The sequence below is a fragment of the Sabethes cyaneus genome, chromosome 2, assembly GCF_943734655.1.
Source record: "Sabethes cyaneus chromosome 2, idSabCyanKW18_F2, whole genome shotgun sequence".
NCBI lineage: Eukaryota > Metazoa > Arthropoda > Insecta > Diptera > Culicidae > Sabethes > Sabethes cyaneus.
In genome coordinates this window covers 162466973-162487558 of record NC_071354.1, presented here as the reverse complement: position 1 = coordinate 162487558, position 20586 = coordinate 162466973, and the positions used below count along the sequence as shown (strand labels likewise).

General features: G+C 38.5%; 1 protein-coding gene across 1 annotated transcript in view; it reads right to left on the bottom strand.

The window, feature by feature from the left end:
- LOC128733622 (cadherin-23) overlaps positions 1 to 20586 on the bottom strand; it is a 61844-nt gene that overhangs the window by 39452 nt on the left and 1806 nt on the right. The window lies entirely within an intron of this gene.

The window sequence follows — 20586 nt, the reverse complement described above, 5'->3', positions numbered from 1 at the left end:
TGTTACACCAAGCAGTTTTTGAGTCAGCAATGGACATTGCCATAATCTCGCACTGATATCGTGTCCCTGCCGGAAACGGCAACTGGATCTCGGATAGGTTCGGGACGGCGACTATATGGACGACAAGCAGGTTCCCGGTTCAAGAGGTTGTGTCAACTGCAGACGAGGGATTTGTAGTTGCCAAAGTGGGTGGAGTGTTCTACTGCAGCTGTTATGCTCCGCCGAGTTGGTCTATCGAGCAGTTTAAGCGGATGGCAGATCGAGTATCATTTGTACTGACTGGTTTAAGGCCGGTGGTTGTGGCGGGCGACTTTAACGATTGGGCGGTAGTGAGAAAGTCGTCGCACGAACCATAGGGATTGGATTCTGCTTGAGGCTCTGGCAAAGCTTAACGTAGATCTGGTCAACATCGGCACCACAAGTACCTTCAGTAGAAACGGTGCGGAGTCTATCATCGACGTGACCAGTCCAAGTAACGATTCTAAAGCCACTTGGTTTTACTTAAATTTTATAGAGGTTTTATTGCGGTATTAATCATTACCTCTGTGTTTATTGTGGTATTGCGCAATACCAAGAGGATACGAGTCCAAACACACTTATAGCTAGCTAGAAAACCATAATAAAACTGTTAATAAAGCAAATTTATTGTGGTTGCTTATATTACCACGTTAAAACTTGTTGGCTGCACCACGTCTCCTATAAACTTATCATAAGTGTAGCGTAGCAACACAAAATGGCGCACCAATTATATTTGATCTTATCGCAGTTACTTGTCAAACCGCAATAAATCTGTTAGTTTTATAGAGCTATTAAAACGGTAACACCCTGACCAAACCGTTTTCACGATGAAATTGCGCACATGGTGCTAACGAACGAAATTGCTTAAAATTTAATAGATATTCTATGGGATATTTTATTCTGGTCGCTATAAACCAAATCGTTCAGAATGATCTGTTAGTAAAACTAAAACTTTTCTGCTCACGGATATATTTTCAAGTTGACAAAGCTAGCGAACTTATTTGGCGTTTGCCAGAAAAGCGAAAAGTGAAAAGCGAAAAGCTTTTTTAAATTATGGCGAGGGCTGCCAAGCAGCGAAAGCTTAACCGGTTTTATTGCTGCTTTTAGCAGAGCGCGATACGACTACTTATAAGCTTATAATCTGATTCTTATAGCGGTTATGAAAACATTCTGAGGAGTGGGCCACTTGGTCAGAAAGCAGTTTTATAGCGGTCATCAGAAAGTACTGGTGGAGCTCTTAGAGTTTTTAGCGGTTTTATGAAATTGGTAATGAAAACCACTATACGAACGTAATAAAACTTGGAACTGTTACTTGGGTAGAGTAATTCGTTAATTTTCACTGAAGATTTTCTGACCAGCTTCGCTGTATATCGCACATTTCTTGTATTGCGCAATATTCTTAACATTCTTGGCGGTTGGCGCATTCAAGCATACTACTTTGCCCGTCGCAAAACGCTAAGATCAAGAAGCATACACCGCCGAACGAAGCTGACAATGTACAAAACTCTTATTTAACCGATAGTTCTTTAAGGACTTGAAGCTGTGAAGCTATCGTTCACGGTGGAAATATGCGCCCTTGTCGTGTTTGAGCAGGAAATGCTGCGGATGATATTTGGCGGAGTACAAATTGAAAGCGGGGAATGGCGGAAATGTTTTATGAATCACGAGTTGTATACACTTCGTGGAGAAATTGCTATCGTACAGCTGACTTAAGTCAGTAGGCTACGGTGGATCGGACATATCGTAAGGATGTCGAATGACAGTGCGACAAAAGCGGTTCTCAACAATTCCTCCGACACCCGGTGGGATCGACGTGCAAGATGGCTCGAACAGATCAAAAGCGATTTGTGACGTCTGAGACGCCTGGGAAGTTGGCGACGAGTGGCCCATGGAGTGGACCGAGTTGAATGGAGACGACTGCTCAAGCGCAAGGCACTCCGGCTCTATGCTGACAGCGGTGGGGTATTTCGGGGGTTTCTCTTTGGAAGAATTACATAATTGAGTTATTATTTGTAGAATCTTCAATCATGAAATTTAGTTCGCCCTATAATTTAAAAGTGTTACCAGTGGTGATTTAAGTTTCTTGAGTTGTTATTTGATCATGCAAAAAATACCGAAAATACCGATTTTCGATCGTGGAAAAACCAATAACTCGGTACTCGAAAATAGCCCGGTAATACCGGTAAAACCAGTAAAGCATCCCTAAGTGTCATCCTAAAATACCAGCGGTTCCAGATATTTAGTACGTTGTTCGTTATTTTGTTACGTCAACACAGTACATTTAGTTATTAATTCGAATTACGTGAACTAGTTGATTTAGAATGAATTCCAAGACACGACACATCATCGTAAGCCGATTTAGAATTGTTGCACGCTCTGTTTTGGAAACAGTGCATTGTGTGTAGTATAAATAGACACATTTTCAGTACTATGCTGTAGCCTAACTTAGTATTGTTTTATATACCACTTGCAGCGTAGTTAACGACGTGATAAAACCAAACTTAACCTTAGTCTTAGTATAAGTTCCTTTTGATCATGCTCATAAAACAAATAAACTAATTCTTTCAAATTGCTGAACAAATTTTAGCAATTAACTACTTAACGAGGTTAAAGTTTATACCTATGGAGACTTTACTTGCGATTGGGATTGTAAAAGATTAGCCATCAACATCGAGTTACTGTAAGCAAGTATCGTCTATATTTGGGAAGTTGAGAAAACTTGTAAAAATATATAAAGAACTTCTACCAAGTAACTTTGTTATTGGTTTTCGTTATTTATTAGTTAAAAATCAATTTCGTTCACGCGAACCAATATCTGCAATTCTTATCGTTGATGTATAAATCTTGTGAATCTGTCAAGAAAGGACATACTTATGAGCATTGGCGTGCCCAGCCATAAACCGAAGATGGAGAAGATTAAAAAATCGTAGGACGGTGGATCTATTTTTACGTAACTAATTTACGTAAGGCATTTGCGGTATATACCATAAACATTTAACGCAAAAAATTACTAGAGAAGACGAGATATGTGTCTTAGCTTAGGCATTTCAATGGACTTGAAACTAGATTAGAACCAAAGCCGGGGGTCAGAGATTATAAACTTTAACAAATTGAATATATTCGATTAGTTAATCCTAGTTTCTAGCAAAATAATTCAAATGGCATTCTGACATGAAAACCGATTAATAATAACTTTTTTTTGCAATTCACAGTTTGTTTTGGTGAATTATTATTTGGCGACCAAAAAATGCTACTAAACGGTACCTAGGCCTACACAGACGTGTTTTCTGTGGGGGGGTTGCCTGCAGAGGCCGGCGGCTTACGACTGTCTCGCCCTGAATCATCTAGGAAACGTTGAATATATGAATTATGGCAATCGTATATTGTGGCTCATATTCAATATGCCAAACATACATTATGGCATTCGTCTTTATGGCTCCCGTCGATTATGGCAAACTTACATTATGGTATTCGTACGCATGGCAACCGTTCGTATGGCTACCGTATTTTATGGCTCTTGTCCGGTCACCGATAAAGGGTGTTCACGATAAAAACACACTCAAATTGCTCTAACTTTTTAACCGTTGTGTGAAGTTAATTGAAACTTTGTATGGAGAAAGATATGAAAAATGAAGTCGAAAGAATAGCTCGTTTACGAAAAAATTGCACAAGTACATCGAAAATAAGAATTTATCACATCGTGCCATAGGTAAAATGTTGGTAAATCCGAATTTTACGGTTTCTCGTGTCATAAAACGGTTCCAAGGCCATCTGACTGTCGATCGTGAGTCGAGGTGTGGAGAAAAAAGGCGTCCGTATACTGTTAAGGATCACACCCGCGTAGTTGGGGCCTTCGACGGAAAACTAAACTTCTCCGTTCTAGAGGAAGCAAAAACAACTGAATCAGAGCAAAAGTTTCGTGCAGAATTACCTACGTCTAAGTTTCAGAAGACCCCAAAAGAATACGGTAGCGAAAAGCCGTGCCCAGAAGTTATACGATCAAATGCTGATGGAACCTTATTGCTGCGTTGTGGACGACGACACTTATGTGAAAGCGGACTCCAACCAGATCCGGGGAACCAGTATTTCATTGCGGGGTACACCTTTCGTGACCACAGATACCTTGAATGGACCGGTGCATTTGAAAGCGTGTCTACAAAAGCGACTTCTTCTTCTTCTTCTGAAGTCTCACAACTATCCTACGATCTCCTGGTAGAATTTGGCTTCATGCCATTACGCAAAGGCCGTGCTGGAGTGGCATAAGGCAATTAATGTCGATTTCGTGCCAAAAGATCATAACCCCTCAAATACAATTAATCGTGAAACACTGGGCTATTTCTGAAGCAGAACCTTCTGAAACATCCTAAAGTAGTCAAAACAGTTGATGAAATGAAGAAAGCATGGCTAAATAGGCAAAACATGTCGATTTTAAGGTTGTGCATAATTTCATAGGTGAGGTTAAATTTAATAAAATAAAGACGTTAAAACTAACTTTAATTGTTTCATTCAATGCCCTGGAAGTTTGATGGCAATCGGATAAAAACTCGAATAAGCGAATTATGTTTGGGTGTTACAATTTTAACGTGGACAATGAACACCCTTTAAACTTACATAGCTCTTCGAACAAGATTCTACCAAGAAATTGTCATCCGTATTTTGCGTGCACACTAACACCTTAATCTCTTGTATGGGCCCGAGCAGGAGCGAAGAGCAAAATAATATCAAAATGTGTTATGGAGATCGAATAACTCATATCAAAATTTGGTCTTGTTTTGGCTGACATAGTTGGTAAAATTCCAAAAAATAATATCAAAATTTTGCTCCTTTAAGGCCAAAGGAATAACTACTTGCGTTATTTGAATAACAAAGCAATAACATGACTGTATCCAGAGTTTAGAGTAACATATTTTAGTATTATTAAGGTATTGAATAACAAATGTAGTAGCACATGACTTATTAAAAAATTGTTTTATAAAATATTTATAATTTAAAATCCCTTTAATCAATAAAAAGTTTTTTATGAAATATATCGAATGTCATTTTAAGATCACAATAAGATATGATAACAAAATCAGTTATTAAACTCATCTTATAAACAATGTTTTAAATATCTACTCAATAACAAAATGTGTTATCAAAGTATCTCAATATCTATTCAATAACAAAATATAGTATTATACCTTAGTTTGATATAGTTTTGATATTATTTTGCTCTTCGCTCCTACTCGGGGGTGGGTGGAGATAAGCGGAAACCATACAAGTTTGTAGTAGGTATAGGCGAAGCATTGATTTCACGTCTCTACTTGATACATCCAGACCTATAGGTTCATAAAGTTAAGGAAATATAAAGCTTAAATATGCGATAACGTTACAAGGAAAGGCCCTAAAGATTTGTGATCTTTCGCAAGAACGCGTGTTTTGAATATTTCAATATATTTTTGTAGAATTCAACAAGCAAAAGATACGTATAAAAAACTAATTTTTAAGGAACTTCCAAACAAAAAAGTTCTATAACTCTGCGCTCAATAGAGATAAAACAGTTCTAATAGTTCTACCGAGAAAATATTCAGTTTAAAGAAACGTCAACCTGACCGAGAAATGAACTCAATTACACTAAAGAGAACACGAATCGACCGGTATCGCTGTCAACTTTTACAATCATACAGTGACCGGTGACTGCACCGAACATACAAACGAGCCGATCAGTGATCGCTCCTAACTGGCTTCAACGAAAAATCATTCTTGGAGCAATATAATCTCTGCAAATATCTTAAAATGCCAACGATCTAGTTTAAGTAAAACTTTTTTTAATCTATCTAAATTAATTTTCCGATTAACTCCATAACTGCTGGCATCTGTTTGTACCTCGCTTTCCAGACAAGTTATTTTTATGTGTTTCTACGCTCTAGTCTTTAATCTTAATGTTCGAAATTTATTAGTAGTCATGTAGGTACTGGGTTTTTTCAGCAGACCAATGTGCCGAGCAAAACCATAAAAGTCTGGCTAATTCTACATAAAGGGAACTCCAGCAAAAACAGTTATTAAATTGTTGTAAAATAACCGAAACGATAGTAAAATTATTCAGAAAGTCTAACTGCACTAACCATCCATCAGAGTAATCTAAGCAAGAATAATCTGTTTAAAACAATCAGGATAGCGTGCTTGAAACATTGTTAGATGGCATTTACATAGGGTGTCGGCTTTAGGGCAAACAGCCCGCCATCTCGCCATAAAGGTGGTCTACCTAATAATGATGTAATGAAAAGATTTCATGCTAAACGGAGCACATCGATTTCAAAATGCTCGACTGTTTCGGTGGTGGTCTTGGCAAACAACCGCAAACGGGGGGGTACATATCGAGTGAAATGAAATTTCCGCACCCTCCAAGGCCTCTAAAGATGTGTATCGTAAGATAGCTATTTGAGAAACACACAAAAACGTATCGTTGTTTCCACTACAATTGGCTTGCAGTCGGGGATTTAACTTGCACAAATCAAGTCAATGTTCAGCATGGAACAAGATCGCTAACGAACGACCATGCGAGTAAAGCAAATGAGCATAGCTAGTGTAATCATCACTCTTCATCTACAGCGGCTGTTGGGTTAGCTTTTAGTTGAACGAATAGCTTAATAGCTGGTGTTGGGAAAACATTAACGTAAACGGCATAAATCACTAATTGAATACTGCTGCTTCGTCAAATCAAGATTTTTGCACCTTATGCGTCACTCCGCAGCAATGACAGTTTTATGGATGGATTGATTGGTGTTGCTGTTCACTGTGGGTGATTAAAAGCTAGGCGTATTTGGAACAGTTTCCAACAGCAATGCTTTTAAAAACATAACACAATCAGAAAAGAAAATTCATCGAAAGTGTCAATTTAAGTAGAACACCATTTTCACGTTATGAAGAAAATGTGAAAATATGTAGGTTTCTAATGAAAATACAACAAGCAGTACCGAATGGGTTTCTCATTTATCAGTCGGTGGGTGGCCGAAATCGGAAAACCGGTACTGTCCCCAGTTGCACATTGTTTTGTGATTAATCGCATCCAATGACTCACATGCAATACGGCTCACACCGGTCGATATCGGTCATGATTCACACTCATACACGCTCTCTATTTACATAAATACGAAGTTCTTTCGAGTTGTTTTGCGAATAATGAAGTGTAGTAGTTGAATCTGCGATCAGATATTTCCAGTCGGCTTTTTCAATCATCTGCAGAGGGAAAAGTGCGCCCATGGAATGTGAAAACAGTAATTTATTCAACAGCAACAGGTTTTAGGTTTATTTCTCTAACATCAGAAATCGTCTTTTGCCTTTGAAACTTTGTCTGGTATCAAATAACTTAGTTGGTTTGATGACAATCGTTATGTTGGGCGGATTTTTTTTTTAATTTGACTCATAAAAAAGTGAGGGAAAATTGACAACCGTCATCAAAGTCGGTGTGATGGTATATAGCTATTTGTAATAATAAAAAGAGTAATATTTATTTCTTCTACTTGATTTACTGTTGATTATACATGATAAATTTCACTAAGTGCTCCTATTTATATTATTTATTGCACATTATAACGCGGTTTCAGTGCAAGCAACTCATTGCTGCTTTTATTAGATCTATAAAATATTAAGTAACTGTAACCTTTCGAAATAAAATCACCCAACATGACCTCTGGCGTGTTCAGTTTTAAACATAAAATGGGCACCGACCTCTCAGAAGCTACCTGTCGTAGGATGGTAGATCTATTTTTATGCAATTAATTTACTTATCGCCAAAATAACAAGTGGGTAGATTGAAAACTGTGGACTTTCGGGTTACACCATGAGGACACGTGCCCCAGTCTGGGCACCTCAGAGGACTTGAAACTGGAATTGAAGTTAGACATTCGGACCAATTTAGGCTTGAAGCTTGGCCTCAAATGGAAATTGAAAATTGGACTTTGAATTGAACTTACAATTGGACTTGAATTTTGACTCGAATTGAAATCAGATTGAAATCAGACGTGCAATTGGGCTAGAAGCGGAACATAAAATAAGATATGAAGTAGGACTTAAGTTGGCTTTGAAATCGCTCTTAGATGAAATCAACTGTAGAGGAAACCGGACTTGAAATTAATAATACGATCAGATTTAAATTTTATATGAAATTTTAGTTGAAGGTGGACTTCAAACTTGTTCAATTGGACTTAAAATGAGCTCGAAATCGGAATTAAACTCAATTTGAAATTGGACGTGATAAAATTGGACTTTGAATTACAACTTGATTTGAAATTAGATAGGAAATATGACTTGAAATTAGACATGGAATTATACTTGAATAGGAAACAAAATAAACTTAGAATTGAAATTTAGTTAGACTTGAAATTGAACTAAAAATAGAACTTGAAGTTTTGCTTGAATTTGAACATAAAGGGTGTCCCACATCAAATTGCACCACGGAAGAAACGCTGTAGAAAATTACCTAATTGACCGATCGTTTTCAAACTCTCAGACAATAAAATATAACTCATTAGTAATAAGCTTTTGGCATATTTGTTTCATGTCATTCTGCTGCTTCATCTGTACGGATATCCGTTTTTTCTTCATGTCTTCCTTATACTTGACCTCCTTGGGATGCTTCCGTAGTGCCTGCTTCATAATAGGCCTAGGGCCTTAGTTCCGATGCGTTGGAGGCGTTCATGTCCTTGGGTACGAAAGTGACTCAGTTGGTTCCATACCACTCCAATACATCCTTTGAATATTGGCACGAAGGTAGATCCGTCCAGAAGATCGTAGGGCCCTCGTGTTGCTTCGATAGAGGAAGCAGATGCTTCTGTCGATAGTCTTTGAGGTAGATCTGCCCGTTTACAGTCCCGGTAGTCACGAACGGCGCACTCCGTTTGTCATATGATGTATTTCTTGGCCAAATCATGTGTTTCTTTGCAAACTATGAAAGTTTCTGCTTCCTTACTTCCTTCGAAACATCAAACTTGTGCTGGGCGATGAAATACAGTAGCTCCGGAAGCTGCCGGAAGTCCGCCTTGACGTAAGTCTCATCATTCATGATGAGATAGTTGAGGATTTTCCAGGTGCTTGCGCAAAATAAATTCGCGACGTTGCTTTTCGGGTGACGCCATTTTTTCCAATTTTCGAAAAACTGACCGCGATAAAAATAGAGTGTAAACAATACATTCTAAACTACTTCTACTCAAATTTTAAACTCGAAGCTGGGATTTAATTTCGGCTTCAAATTAAACAGTAAATTGAGATTAAAATAGGCTTTAAAATTGAGCTTGAAATCGTACTTGAACAGTAATTTAGACTTGAAACATTATTTCAAATGAAAGTTGGACTTGAAATTTTACCTAAAATTAAACTGATTAACAGTTTTACTTCAAATTTAACTAGAAGTTGGAACCAAAACCTCAAATTGAATTGGAACGTCAATCGGACTTGAAATGATTCATGAAGTCGGACTTGAAGTAAGATTTTAAATTGTATTTGAAATTTAACCAAAATAGGGCATGAAATAGCGCTTGAAATTGGACTATAAATTACATTTGAAATTGAAATTGAAATTAAAGTTCAAGTTTTACTTGACTTTGGACTTGAAGTTGGATTTGAGACTGGATCTATTTTTATACAGTTCACAGTTAGATTATCTATCGTAAAAATTCCGTAAAAATTTTTTGATTACACTTCGCTACTCGCTAGTAGTACAAATTGTTATCTCAACTGACGCATTTAGTAAAATATATGTGCATGCAGTAATTAATTTAAGAATGATTCAGTTTTAATAAAATATATACGAGGTGCGCAGAGTTAGGCGCGCTTACGGTAGATTTCAATTATAGTTTTAAGGAGGGACCCTACTCTGAAAGGTAGAAAAATAATGGATTTTCGTCTTCTTTTTTGCGGATTAAAGTTAAATATTTGTAGATGTACTTTGTATATTTTGGATGCAAAATAGTGATTATTTTGCTGTTGGCAGCTGGGCGCGTGGATGCTCTCTAGAAAACGATTCCTTACTGGCGATATGTAACGGAAATCAACGGAGTATCGGAGCAAAGTAAATTGATATATACCAGGTATGTGACCATCGAGGGTTGCATTAGTGTGTGTAGAAAGAAGAAGAAATAGTTCTGAAATATGGTGGAACTTGCATGAAAATTAAAACTAAATTAATTGTAATTAATGAATGCAGTTATATTATTCCAGAGAAATATTTGAACATTTACAATGAAATGTAAGGAATATATTTTAAAGTCATTTGCACTTGTAGCCTTCTTTATTATGCGTAAAAAATTTGAGAACATGGGTGACTAACTATTTCGATGTGCAATTGAAAAATGAATTAATGTTAATGTAATACTTCACGATCAATGCGGTATACGGTTGCTTGAATTAAAACACGTTCCATCCAACATTTTGCTTGCATGATGCTCTTGAATATCTGCCTTTAATGTCTTCTTTTAAAAAATAGTTTTATTCGAATAGATGCTTGTGCTACTGCTTGAAAATCCTTAAGTTGAAGTCACTGTTCCAAGATGATACCTTTTTATCATAAATTTACCCGTCTCAACACTACGTAGAAAACCATAAAAAGTAATCTTAGATTGCTACAAAACGGTCTTAGAAGATAATTAACACTTTAAAAGCTTACCAGAAATCAGACGAAAAATATCGCGGGCGGATAACAATGTTGCTCATGCTGCTTATTGAACAATCATGTCCGAGCATTTTAAAAAAAATCTTTTTTGTTTTACTACTTGTAGGAAAGCGATATAACGACATTTCTTTGAGACATCTTGATACCGCTTTGACGAAAAAATTTCCGCTTGCAATTTGGAATGTTGCACTTCATTGTATTCATGAAAATACATACTAGAAATAATGTTCTAAGCATAAACATAAAAGCTGTAAGAAAAAAAAGACAAATCTTGCGTATCCAACGATTTTTTAAAAAAATTAACTAAGGGGCCATCCATATACCACGTGGACAGCTTAGAGGGGGGTAGGGGGTACGTGAATGTCCACGCTTGTCCACGGAAGGGGGGGAGGGGGTATAGAAAATGTCCACGTGGACAAGCGACATTTTTTGCAATAAATAGAACTTTCATTTGTGCCTTTTGAATTAACTAAAATTAGGTCACGACGCGTATTGTATTTTGCCTTACAATCAAATGCAGCTCGCCACGAAAAAGAAAATCCATTGACAACGTATTTGAAAAATAACTGGTCTTCCTAAAATTTCACGAACCACAACGGAGAGGTCTTATGATGTGTTAAAGTCAGCGACCAAGCTAAGGTACTCTTGTTGAACAGGGGTTGAAGCAGATGAATCTTCAAGCGAATATCAAGCTGGAACAGACTTTCCTGTAGTCCATCATTTATTTGTAGTGGACAAGATCAGCATGGATAGAAGAACTAGATCTAGATAACATGCCTAGTTTAGCTTGCTTTTTTTAATTTTTTTTATATTACAGAATAACGCAAATGAAAACAGAATTGAGCACAGAATTTCACATGAGAAAAAAAAATGTCCACGTGGACAAACAATGGAGGGGGGTGGGGGTTGAGTCGATGTCCACGCTTGTCCACGGAGGGGGAGGGGGGTGTTGAAAATTGGCATTTTTGTGTCCACGTGGTATCTGAATGGCCCCTAATTTTCCATACAAAATGCTCGAAATCTCAGAACTAGTGTAGATGTGTTAGTGCAAAGTGCATATGACAGCTCGCATTGTCATATACCTGGTATATATCAATTTACTTTGGTATCGGAGAATGAATTTCAATAATGATACAACAATGGTATTGGTGTATGCTTACACTTGGAATCTACACTCAAAAAAATTGGCACGTCAAGTTTACGTGAAAACATAGGTAATTCTCATCCATCACACTTTTCATGTAACATTCACGTGAATTATTGGTAACTCGCACTCATACTAACCAGTTTACATGCGGTGCTGGTAAATTTTATCAACTTTCCCATTAACTAGTACATGAAGTTCATGTAAGTTGCTGTACAGAAGTTTACATGATTTTTCACGTGGATGCTACGTGACGATTTTTTTGAGTGTATTCATTCAAGGCATTTCCTGAGTAACTAAAGCTAATTTCCTGAGTAACTCAATAGTAAATTGGAATAAAAAGCTAATGGACCAAGCAATGCAAACCAAGACACTTTGAGCACCCTATTTTTTACATTCGCCTCTATACATTTCTAGCGATAGTATAACGAAGAAAAACCTAGTGTTTAAACAAATGAATAAAACTCACATAAATAACAAACATAAAAAATTTACAACTGGCGTATCGGTCTACTAGTAATCATCAGGAAGTGGAACTAAAAGTTAAGTTTTGTTATATTTTGAATAGCATAGTTTTACACATTTTCAACTGATTACAGACCTTTTACGATCAAGCTTCATCCTTTTGTTCATGCATTGACACATATTTTCCGCAAGAGAGAAGAAGTGCCAGATTTCGTTTCTTTTATAACCAATTACGAAGCAAAGAATCCCATGTACATTTTGTTGTTGCACAAGGTATGATACATATTTTACACCAAAAGATCAGCACATTTTCGACATTCTAGGATCGGTAATTTAATAGCGAAAATATCTAAACCATTCCACAGTCAATTATTTAGGCTGGCACCACTGTTTTTCAATGTACGTTGCCTTGGTTGCGTGTCGAACGAGTTCAAGTGTTTCCTACCAATTCAAGTATCTTTCTAAATAGGTATCAACTCGGGCGGTAAGTCAAAGTTTTATGTGCATCAAATTAACTTTCGCTAACGGCGAAAAAGTGATAATATAATGGTGAATTTCAATTGTAAACAAATCTCAGTATTTGCGAAATTTATAACCCAAACAGCAATCAAACCTATAGAATACAAAGTTTACTGCTTGAGTTGCAAAATCTTCTTACTGTTAGCAGGTTAATCAAACCAATTATTTTCTTTTGTGATGGTTTCCAGAGGCTTTGGAAGTAGGGTAAGGAACGAGTTATGCAGTGTTACCTATTTTAATCAGTTGAAAATAAATGAGCCGAAAATGCACTTTTTTATTCATATTTTCAAAATCTTTTGATAGGATCATCTTCACAAATCACTTAACCATACATTTGATTCACACAAACTAGGGCTGTCGGTATTGGGCGCTTTTGGTGAAAACCGGTATTTCGGTATTGGCGTAGAAAATACCGGTAATATCGGTAAAATACCGGTATTCGCAGATTATTCGAAATCAATAGAAATGTCGATGTTTTTCAATAAATCTTTTTATTTTCAAACTTTAGCTTCAGTATTGTTGCTTATCAAAGTAGAATTTAAGCAGATATAATACTTTAAGCGATTTATTCCTCTTACTAGATCGAATTTTATTACCAACGCTTCCAACAATTGAAAAAAACTTCCGCTTTCATCGATGTCTGACGAACGGCTCTAAGCGCATCAGAAACTTTCCTTTCATTTCTTTAAAATTGAAGTAGGGAAACCCGCTTTTATTTATTTACAAATATCTTGTATTCTAGTTTACAGCATAGTTAATGCCCCGGTCTCCTACAGTCTCTTCACGAATTTTTCCTCCATTCCCAAAACGGAACTCTTGCATAGCGTCATCCTCTTCATAATCCTTCACAGATATCTTCTCTTTTCTGTTATCATTCTCACTATTCGAAGATAGTGGGATGCAGATTTCATCTCCTTGTTTAATCAATGTATCACTCGAAAGATTTGAAAAATATTCCAAATTCTTTCCTGGCAGATCCTTTGATGGCAAGAATGCTCAGAAAGTGCAAAGATCCCCTTCTTCTGATCATGGCCCGGCATTGTCGAAACAAATAAATGAAGCTGACTTTCTCTTACCTTCGCTTCACATATGAAGCGACTTGTTTCATTTGTTGAACAGAACGTTTCAAGCAAACTTCAGCTGAATCTAGTGACTGTGTCAAATGCCAAAAATTGACAGTCAGGCGCCATTTGTCGACGTTGAGTAGGTTTTATCTATTTTTTATTATTATATTTTTATTTATAGGTCAATCATTATATGCATTAAATGGTAGGAAATGTTACTCAAAATCAATTCAATTGCATTCAAAGTTGCTGGTCTTCTTCTGAATATTTGATAGAGATATGAAACTTTAAAACCGGTCGTCATGATGAAGTAAAAATCGTTTCAATGACGCTGCTTGAAGCCAATTTTGAAACGAAGGCGCTGCTTTAGTTGAAACTGAAGCTTCATTACTTCAGTTGAATAACAATTTACTATTGTAAGTGACGTTTCTGGCCCCTGATCATGTTTCCTAAATTCGTTATTTTAAGGCTTCATATAATTTTGTGGCTTTTAAATATCAAGTTGTTCAAAAATAAATTGAAACGCGACGTCTGGCTCATACAATGAAACATTTTTACAGCAAAGATGCTCTCCTGTGCCTTAAACGGGTTCAAGAGCTATAATTATTTGACCCACCATTTCAATCTCTTCACTGTTAGAAGTCGAAGAATTTCGTCTGCATTAACACCAAGTTGTTTTTCTAAGAGTTTTATAATCTTCTATCAAATTTAGTTCAGATTAGAATATACCGGAAATACCGGTTTTTTGCCTTTCCAAAACCGGTATTTCGGTATCCAAAAATTGGCCGCTATTACCGGTTTCGGTACTACCGGTACTACCGCCCAGATAACACAAACGCAAAGGCTTTGCCTCTAGCCGAAAGTTTTATTATTTTATAACAAAACAAACAAATTCTGAATTGACGGAACCTGTTCACCAGTAGCAGCAGCTGCAGCAAAACTGATAAACTATCGTGTTGCCAAGACACTGTTTCGGTTCTGGAAATAAGAATTATAGGTTTGAAATTAACTGAAACCTCCAATGGTGAAAACGTGGTTCAATACTTTCAAGAGAAATGTATGTTCATAATTATATTTTCTTTATTAAAAACAACAGAAAAGACAGCTTTTTCAATAATTTTCGAAGATTTTCTCAGTGATTTAATGAAGCAACGATGTGTTTCAATGTTATTTGCTTTGACAACACTGTTCTGAGTCGGACCGTGCGTACTGCTATGTTTACCTCTTTTGTTCTCCCACCATCCTTATAAACAGCGAGTGAGACGTCAAACTCGCAGTTTCCCATAAGAACACTAGAGAATACAAGAGACGACGAATACCATTTGCCGAACGGTGCGGTGAGTGTATGCCCCGATAAACAATTTAGACAGATGGCATTTTACGCATCTATGCCGATACGCTATGCCGATTACGCATCAGATGCCGATTAGTAGGTCGCGGATAGGAACGCGAACTTACTGAATAGGGCGAAAAGTTCGAGGGATTTTTTACGGGGACGTAAAAAATTCAGATTTCAGGATTGCTTAAAAAAGCACCTTGACGGTGAAAATATGTTCGGTCTGATCAAATGAGTTTCACCGCTCCAACTTTTAAAGCGGAAAATCAAAAGTTTAGCACAACAATAGTGTCTTCCAATGGTAACAGCCTGAAGAACTAAAGACAACAATAAGAGTGGTATGCTGATATCCCCCACTTAGTCAACCCATCGCTTGTAATAAGGTAAAACAATCAGTGACCCGCTTAGACTGCTTAAAACCAGTTCTTTACCCTATGTTGGTAAGCAGAAAAAGAAAAGTTAAGCGAGATATTGGGTACCATACGGACTGTCATAAATGTACTTTGACGACCTTGGCGTTAGTTAGAAACTTTTATGAGACAGTAAAGGAATAGCTTTTGTTTTCCATAAACAATTTCGAGAAATAATAGTATTTCGCATAAAACTTTGAGAAATTTTACGTTTGTTCGAAATGAGCAATTCCATCTATATTGGTTTAAAATGGAGTTATGCATATTTAAAAATTTAATTGAAATTTATTATTGCATGTGGAATTGCTGCACTGACAAGCAATTCTCTGTGGAACAAAGCAAGTGAACATCAGATGGAATTGTGGTTGGTGGTGAAAAATGGTTTTATGACTTTTGCAACATGTCTAACATTGTCGTGAAGCAAAATAGTTTTGTCGTGTCGATCCTCCGATTGCAGCTGCTTTTGCTTTACCTTCATTTGATCAACCGCGTCCCCGTTTACTTATTTCGTACTTTATGTTCCGATTTTATTATGTTCCTCTTCAAGTATTGTCAACAGGCTCCGGATCCAGGTTATTTCTATTCCGGTTTTCATCAACTGTGCACGAATGTACCCACATAGTATTTTTATTAAAAAATGCTCCACCATTGTTCAAACTTGGTTTACTTGTTCTTGTTCGGAAAATTTTATATTTCTAAACGAAACCTTATTTTCAGAAGAAGTTGTGTTTCCAGAAAATAAAATTGTACGTCCTAAAATTTTTGACATGTAAATAAAGAAGTCTCAGCTTTCTGAAAAAAATATACAATAAATTGAGGTCGCGGCCCTTACACCATAGAAATGCAAACAAACGACTATTTTTTAATATTTTTTCAATTTTGCAAAAGTCTGGTTCTTTGATTGTGAAGTCGACCATTTTATTCTAAAAGCAATATTTTCATGCGAATGCTGAACATCGTTTTTGCATCCTAGTAAGCATTTGCCTTCGTGGTCCAGGTTAAGAGCAGCTCACGACAGCGTTTGATCCAGCACGGGCGGCCAAGCTACTACGAACAATCAAGAAAATACGACTCGGAATATACGTTATAGGCCCAGAATGGAAAGGGAGCTTGATATTTGGAAGTGCAGATCGTTGAATTTCGTGGGTGGCGTTTAGGTACTGCCTGAGCAGCTAAAACTCGGCATCGTGACAGTGCAGGATATCTGTGGAGGAGGTACAAAAGATCCGGCCCTAATTGTGGAGCTTCCAACGAGTTGAGAAAGAGCTTTGTAGTGTATATTGAGCAGACTGCAGATTTCAGTGATATACACTGGAAGGCGATCAACGAAAGGATGTGCATGTTAAGGATAAAAGGTCTTTTCTTCAATTACAGTATTGCCGAAGGGCACTGCCCGCGCAAGTGTATGCTTGTCGACGATAAGAAAGCGCTCTATGCTACTGCAGGCAACGTACGATAGACAGCTGCACGCCACAGGACTTTTTTTTATCAGGGATATGCACGCCATGGTTGTTAGAGAAGTGATGTATAGACTAGTGATCGGGAGCCACAGCTTCTACGCCGACACGAACGATAATGGCCAGTGATGCAACAATTTTGCAGTTTCCTGAGGTCTGGTAATTAGAAGCATTTCCTTTCTCCACAGGACCACCTGGAGGTTACCTGACTACCGAACAACCAATTCAATCGACTATGTTTTCATCAATGGCATTGCGCATCGCCAACATACACTCTCTACGGGGTGTAGATATTTCTAATAGCATGCGTTCATGTGCGCTCAAAACCATCGGCAGTGTACAACTTATGACAAAGCCGTCCTCTTCGACTAAACATTCGGCAAGTGGGCAACCCACAAGCTGTCGAGAGCTATGCATGCCTACTGGAAGAGGCTCTACTTTTCTCTGGGGAGTTAGGTATTCCGACCATTGAAGACGGATGGGGCAGCATAAGTTCTGCCGTGTTTGAGAATATCCGCAACCGCGGTGCTAGATGCAGAAGCCCTGAGTGCAAGTGACGGAGAAAAAATAGAGCTTAGAAAATCGTCTTAGCATTGCCTCATATAGAACCAACTATAGATTAATAGAGCAGCCGATAAGAACGCACTCCTGGCAGAACTGTATAGCAACGCTAGTAACGTGTAACCACCAGTAATGTAATTAAATTGAATAATTTCTAGGATTTGAGAAAAGAAAAAACTACCGGAAGAATGGACGGGAGGAGTAGCAAGCGAATTCATAGGATCGGCATGGACGGCTGGACGGCTTTGTGGGTTTCTCTGTCGCAAGGCATTCCGCAGATCCAGGAGTATACGTCACCGCAAGCTACTGACCATGGTGAACGAAGGCATCCCAAGTAACAATTCTAAAGCCACTTAGTTTTACTTGAATTTTATGAAGGTTTTATTGCCGTATTAATCATAACCTCCGGTTTTATTGTGATATTGCGCAATACCAAGAGGATACGAGTCCAATGTGCACTTATCAAGCGAAAGGTGTTACGGAAGTGGCCAGATTTTTTTTTGAATGAATGCGGGACATATTGAAAGGCTTATTTGCTAAATCGGTTCGGTAGTAAAGATTGGATCATTTATAAACTGGGCACTTCATTTTGACCATAGCGTGGCCGTGGATTCTAGCTTTTGGTAGCATTGTGTTATTTGTAAACATTTCGGCTCGGTATATTTTTTCGCAATTTAAAGGTAACGTGGATTTGAGATATTCGTCATGCAGGAGGAGAAGTGAAAGTAATTGTGTGCGGTCACCTGTAGAAACCATCAGCGTCGGCTCGGGAGCTGGCGGGACTGACGGATTATCCTGAAAGGGCAGTGGTGTGAGTAATTGATGGGTGCAAGGAAACTCTCAGGGCTATCCGCAAGGCGCAGGCCAGACGTTGGAGTTGAACTCTTGATCGTCATCTACGGTTGAGGATCATTCCGAAAGTCAAGGCTAATCTCAGCATCACGGATTGTGCTTTGGCGAAAAAACTGAATACTAACCAGTTTATTGTACGGCGAATGCATCTCGGAATGGCTACAAGTGTTACCGAGCATGTGGGGAGCCCAACAGAAACCTCAAACAATAAACAAAGGCCAGAATCCGGTCTCATGGACAGTGCGGTTTGGTGGTGATGAAGCGCAATGCATGTATCTGATGCATCTGTATCTCATGATGAATAAGCTTCAAAGAAGGCCGATTTCTGCCAAACTCAGGGGTTAAATTCTTAATGCTCTGCTGGTTCGCGATAGGGTTTGTAGCAGATTCGAGATTGGTCTTGAGGATGGGTTCATGATAAAAGGTAATGACTTGGCAAGGGATCTGTTTCATTGGTATCCGTGTGAAAACCAATGTTTTGTGACGGTTAAGAGCTCGGAGATACACAGGGGTAGGTGCCTCACCAGGCGGATTTTGCCCTTTATTAAATCCCATGATAGCCTGCCGCAGTTTCAGGATGCATGCTACAATGGACAATGGACTTCAGTTCATCTCAAAAGAGCTGAATGCACCAAATTGTCCGCGGGCTCGTCCAGTATTGAAATACTGGGGGATAATGAAGCGAAAGCTGAAGATGAAGAGAACAGTCACCGGCGATATTGGTCAGATGACGAGTTCGAGGTGCCGGCTGGCCGGGGTCGTGACCGGCGAGGATATGCACCGGCGGACGATGAGCAGTGTCAGCAGTGGATTTTTTCATGCGATTTAACATAATTTCCTAACCTTAGAAACTGTTTCGATTAAAAAATTAATTAATGCGGAACACTTTTCGGGACGCTTAGTAATCCGGGACAAGCCATCCAAAACCGGGACAGTCTCGCATAATCCGGGACGTCTGGTCAGCCTATGTTGCGGACTATTTTTGGCGATGTACAAATGGTAAGCGAAGAGTGGTTCATGTGTATGAACCACGAGCTGCAGGCACTCCTTGGGGAATTCTCATCTTACACTTGACGAAAATCGAGAGGCTCCGGTAGACCGGCCACGTCGTAAAGATGCCGAACGATAGTCACTGATTTATTCTCTTGAAGAACCTCATCGGCTTTAAAAATAGAGCGACTCAACATCATAGATGTGTCGACAAAAACAAAGCTGACTTTTGAGAGTTGAGACGCTCGAGGAATTGGCTACTAGCAGCCTAGGACCGAATTGACTACAGACAAGTTCTTGATACGAGTCACCTCGGTTCTTAGGTACTAAAAAAGCGGGTAGAATCAGAAATGTCGAGAGTTCAACGTGCCGACGCATCATATTTTCGTGGATTTCAGAGCAGCATACGATACCGTTGAACGCGAACAGCTATGGCAGATAATGCACGAGTACGGTTTTCCGGACAAACTGACGCGGCTGATCAAAGCTACTCTGGAACGAGTGATGTGCTACGTGCGCGTTTCGGGGACACTCTCAAGCCCTTTCGAATCGCGCAGAGGGTTACGGCAAGGGAATGGACTGTTCTGTATGTTATTCAATATCGCTATTCAAGGTGTGATCCGGCGAGCGGGCTTCGAAACTAGCGGAACGATCTTCAGTAAGACTAGCCAACTCCTAGCCTTTGCAGACGACCTCGACATCATTACTAGAAACCGTGGGACGGTGGAGGTAATCTAAGCCAGACTAAAAACGGAGGCTAGGAGGATAGGGTTACAAATTAATGCGTTGAAACCCAAATATTTGGTAGGAAGAGGCTCCCGAGCAAGTAACGTTTGCCTCCCACGGACAGTGACTATTGACGGCGATGAACTGGAAGTGGTTGATGAGTTCGTATATTTGGGATCTCTGGTCACCGCCGACAATAATATGAGTAAGGAGATCCAACGACGCATTCAAGCTGGATATCGAGCCTACTTTTCCCTTCGCAAGAACGTAACCATCCAATGAACGAATGAACAAAAACATCCGATTTTGTTTGATTTTGTTAACAGTATCGAATGGTGTACGTTGTCTAATCTCGGATAATTTTTCAAATTGTCTTCGTGTCTCCTCTCTTCTGTT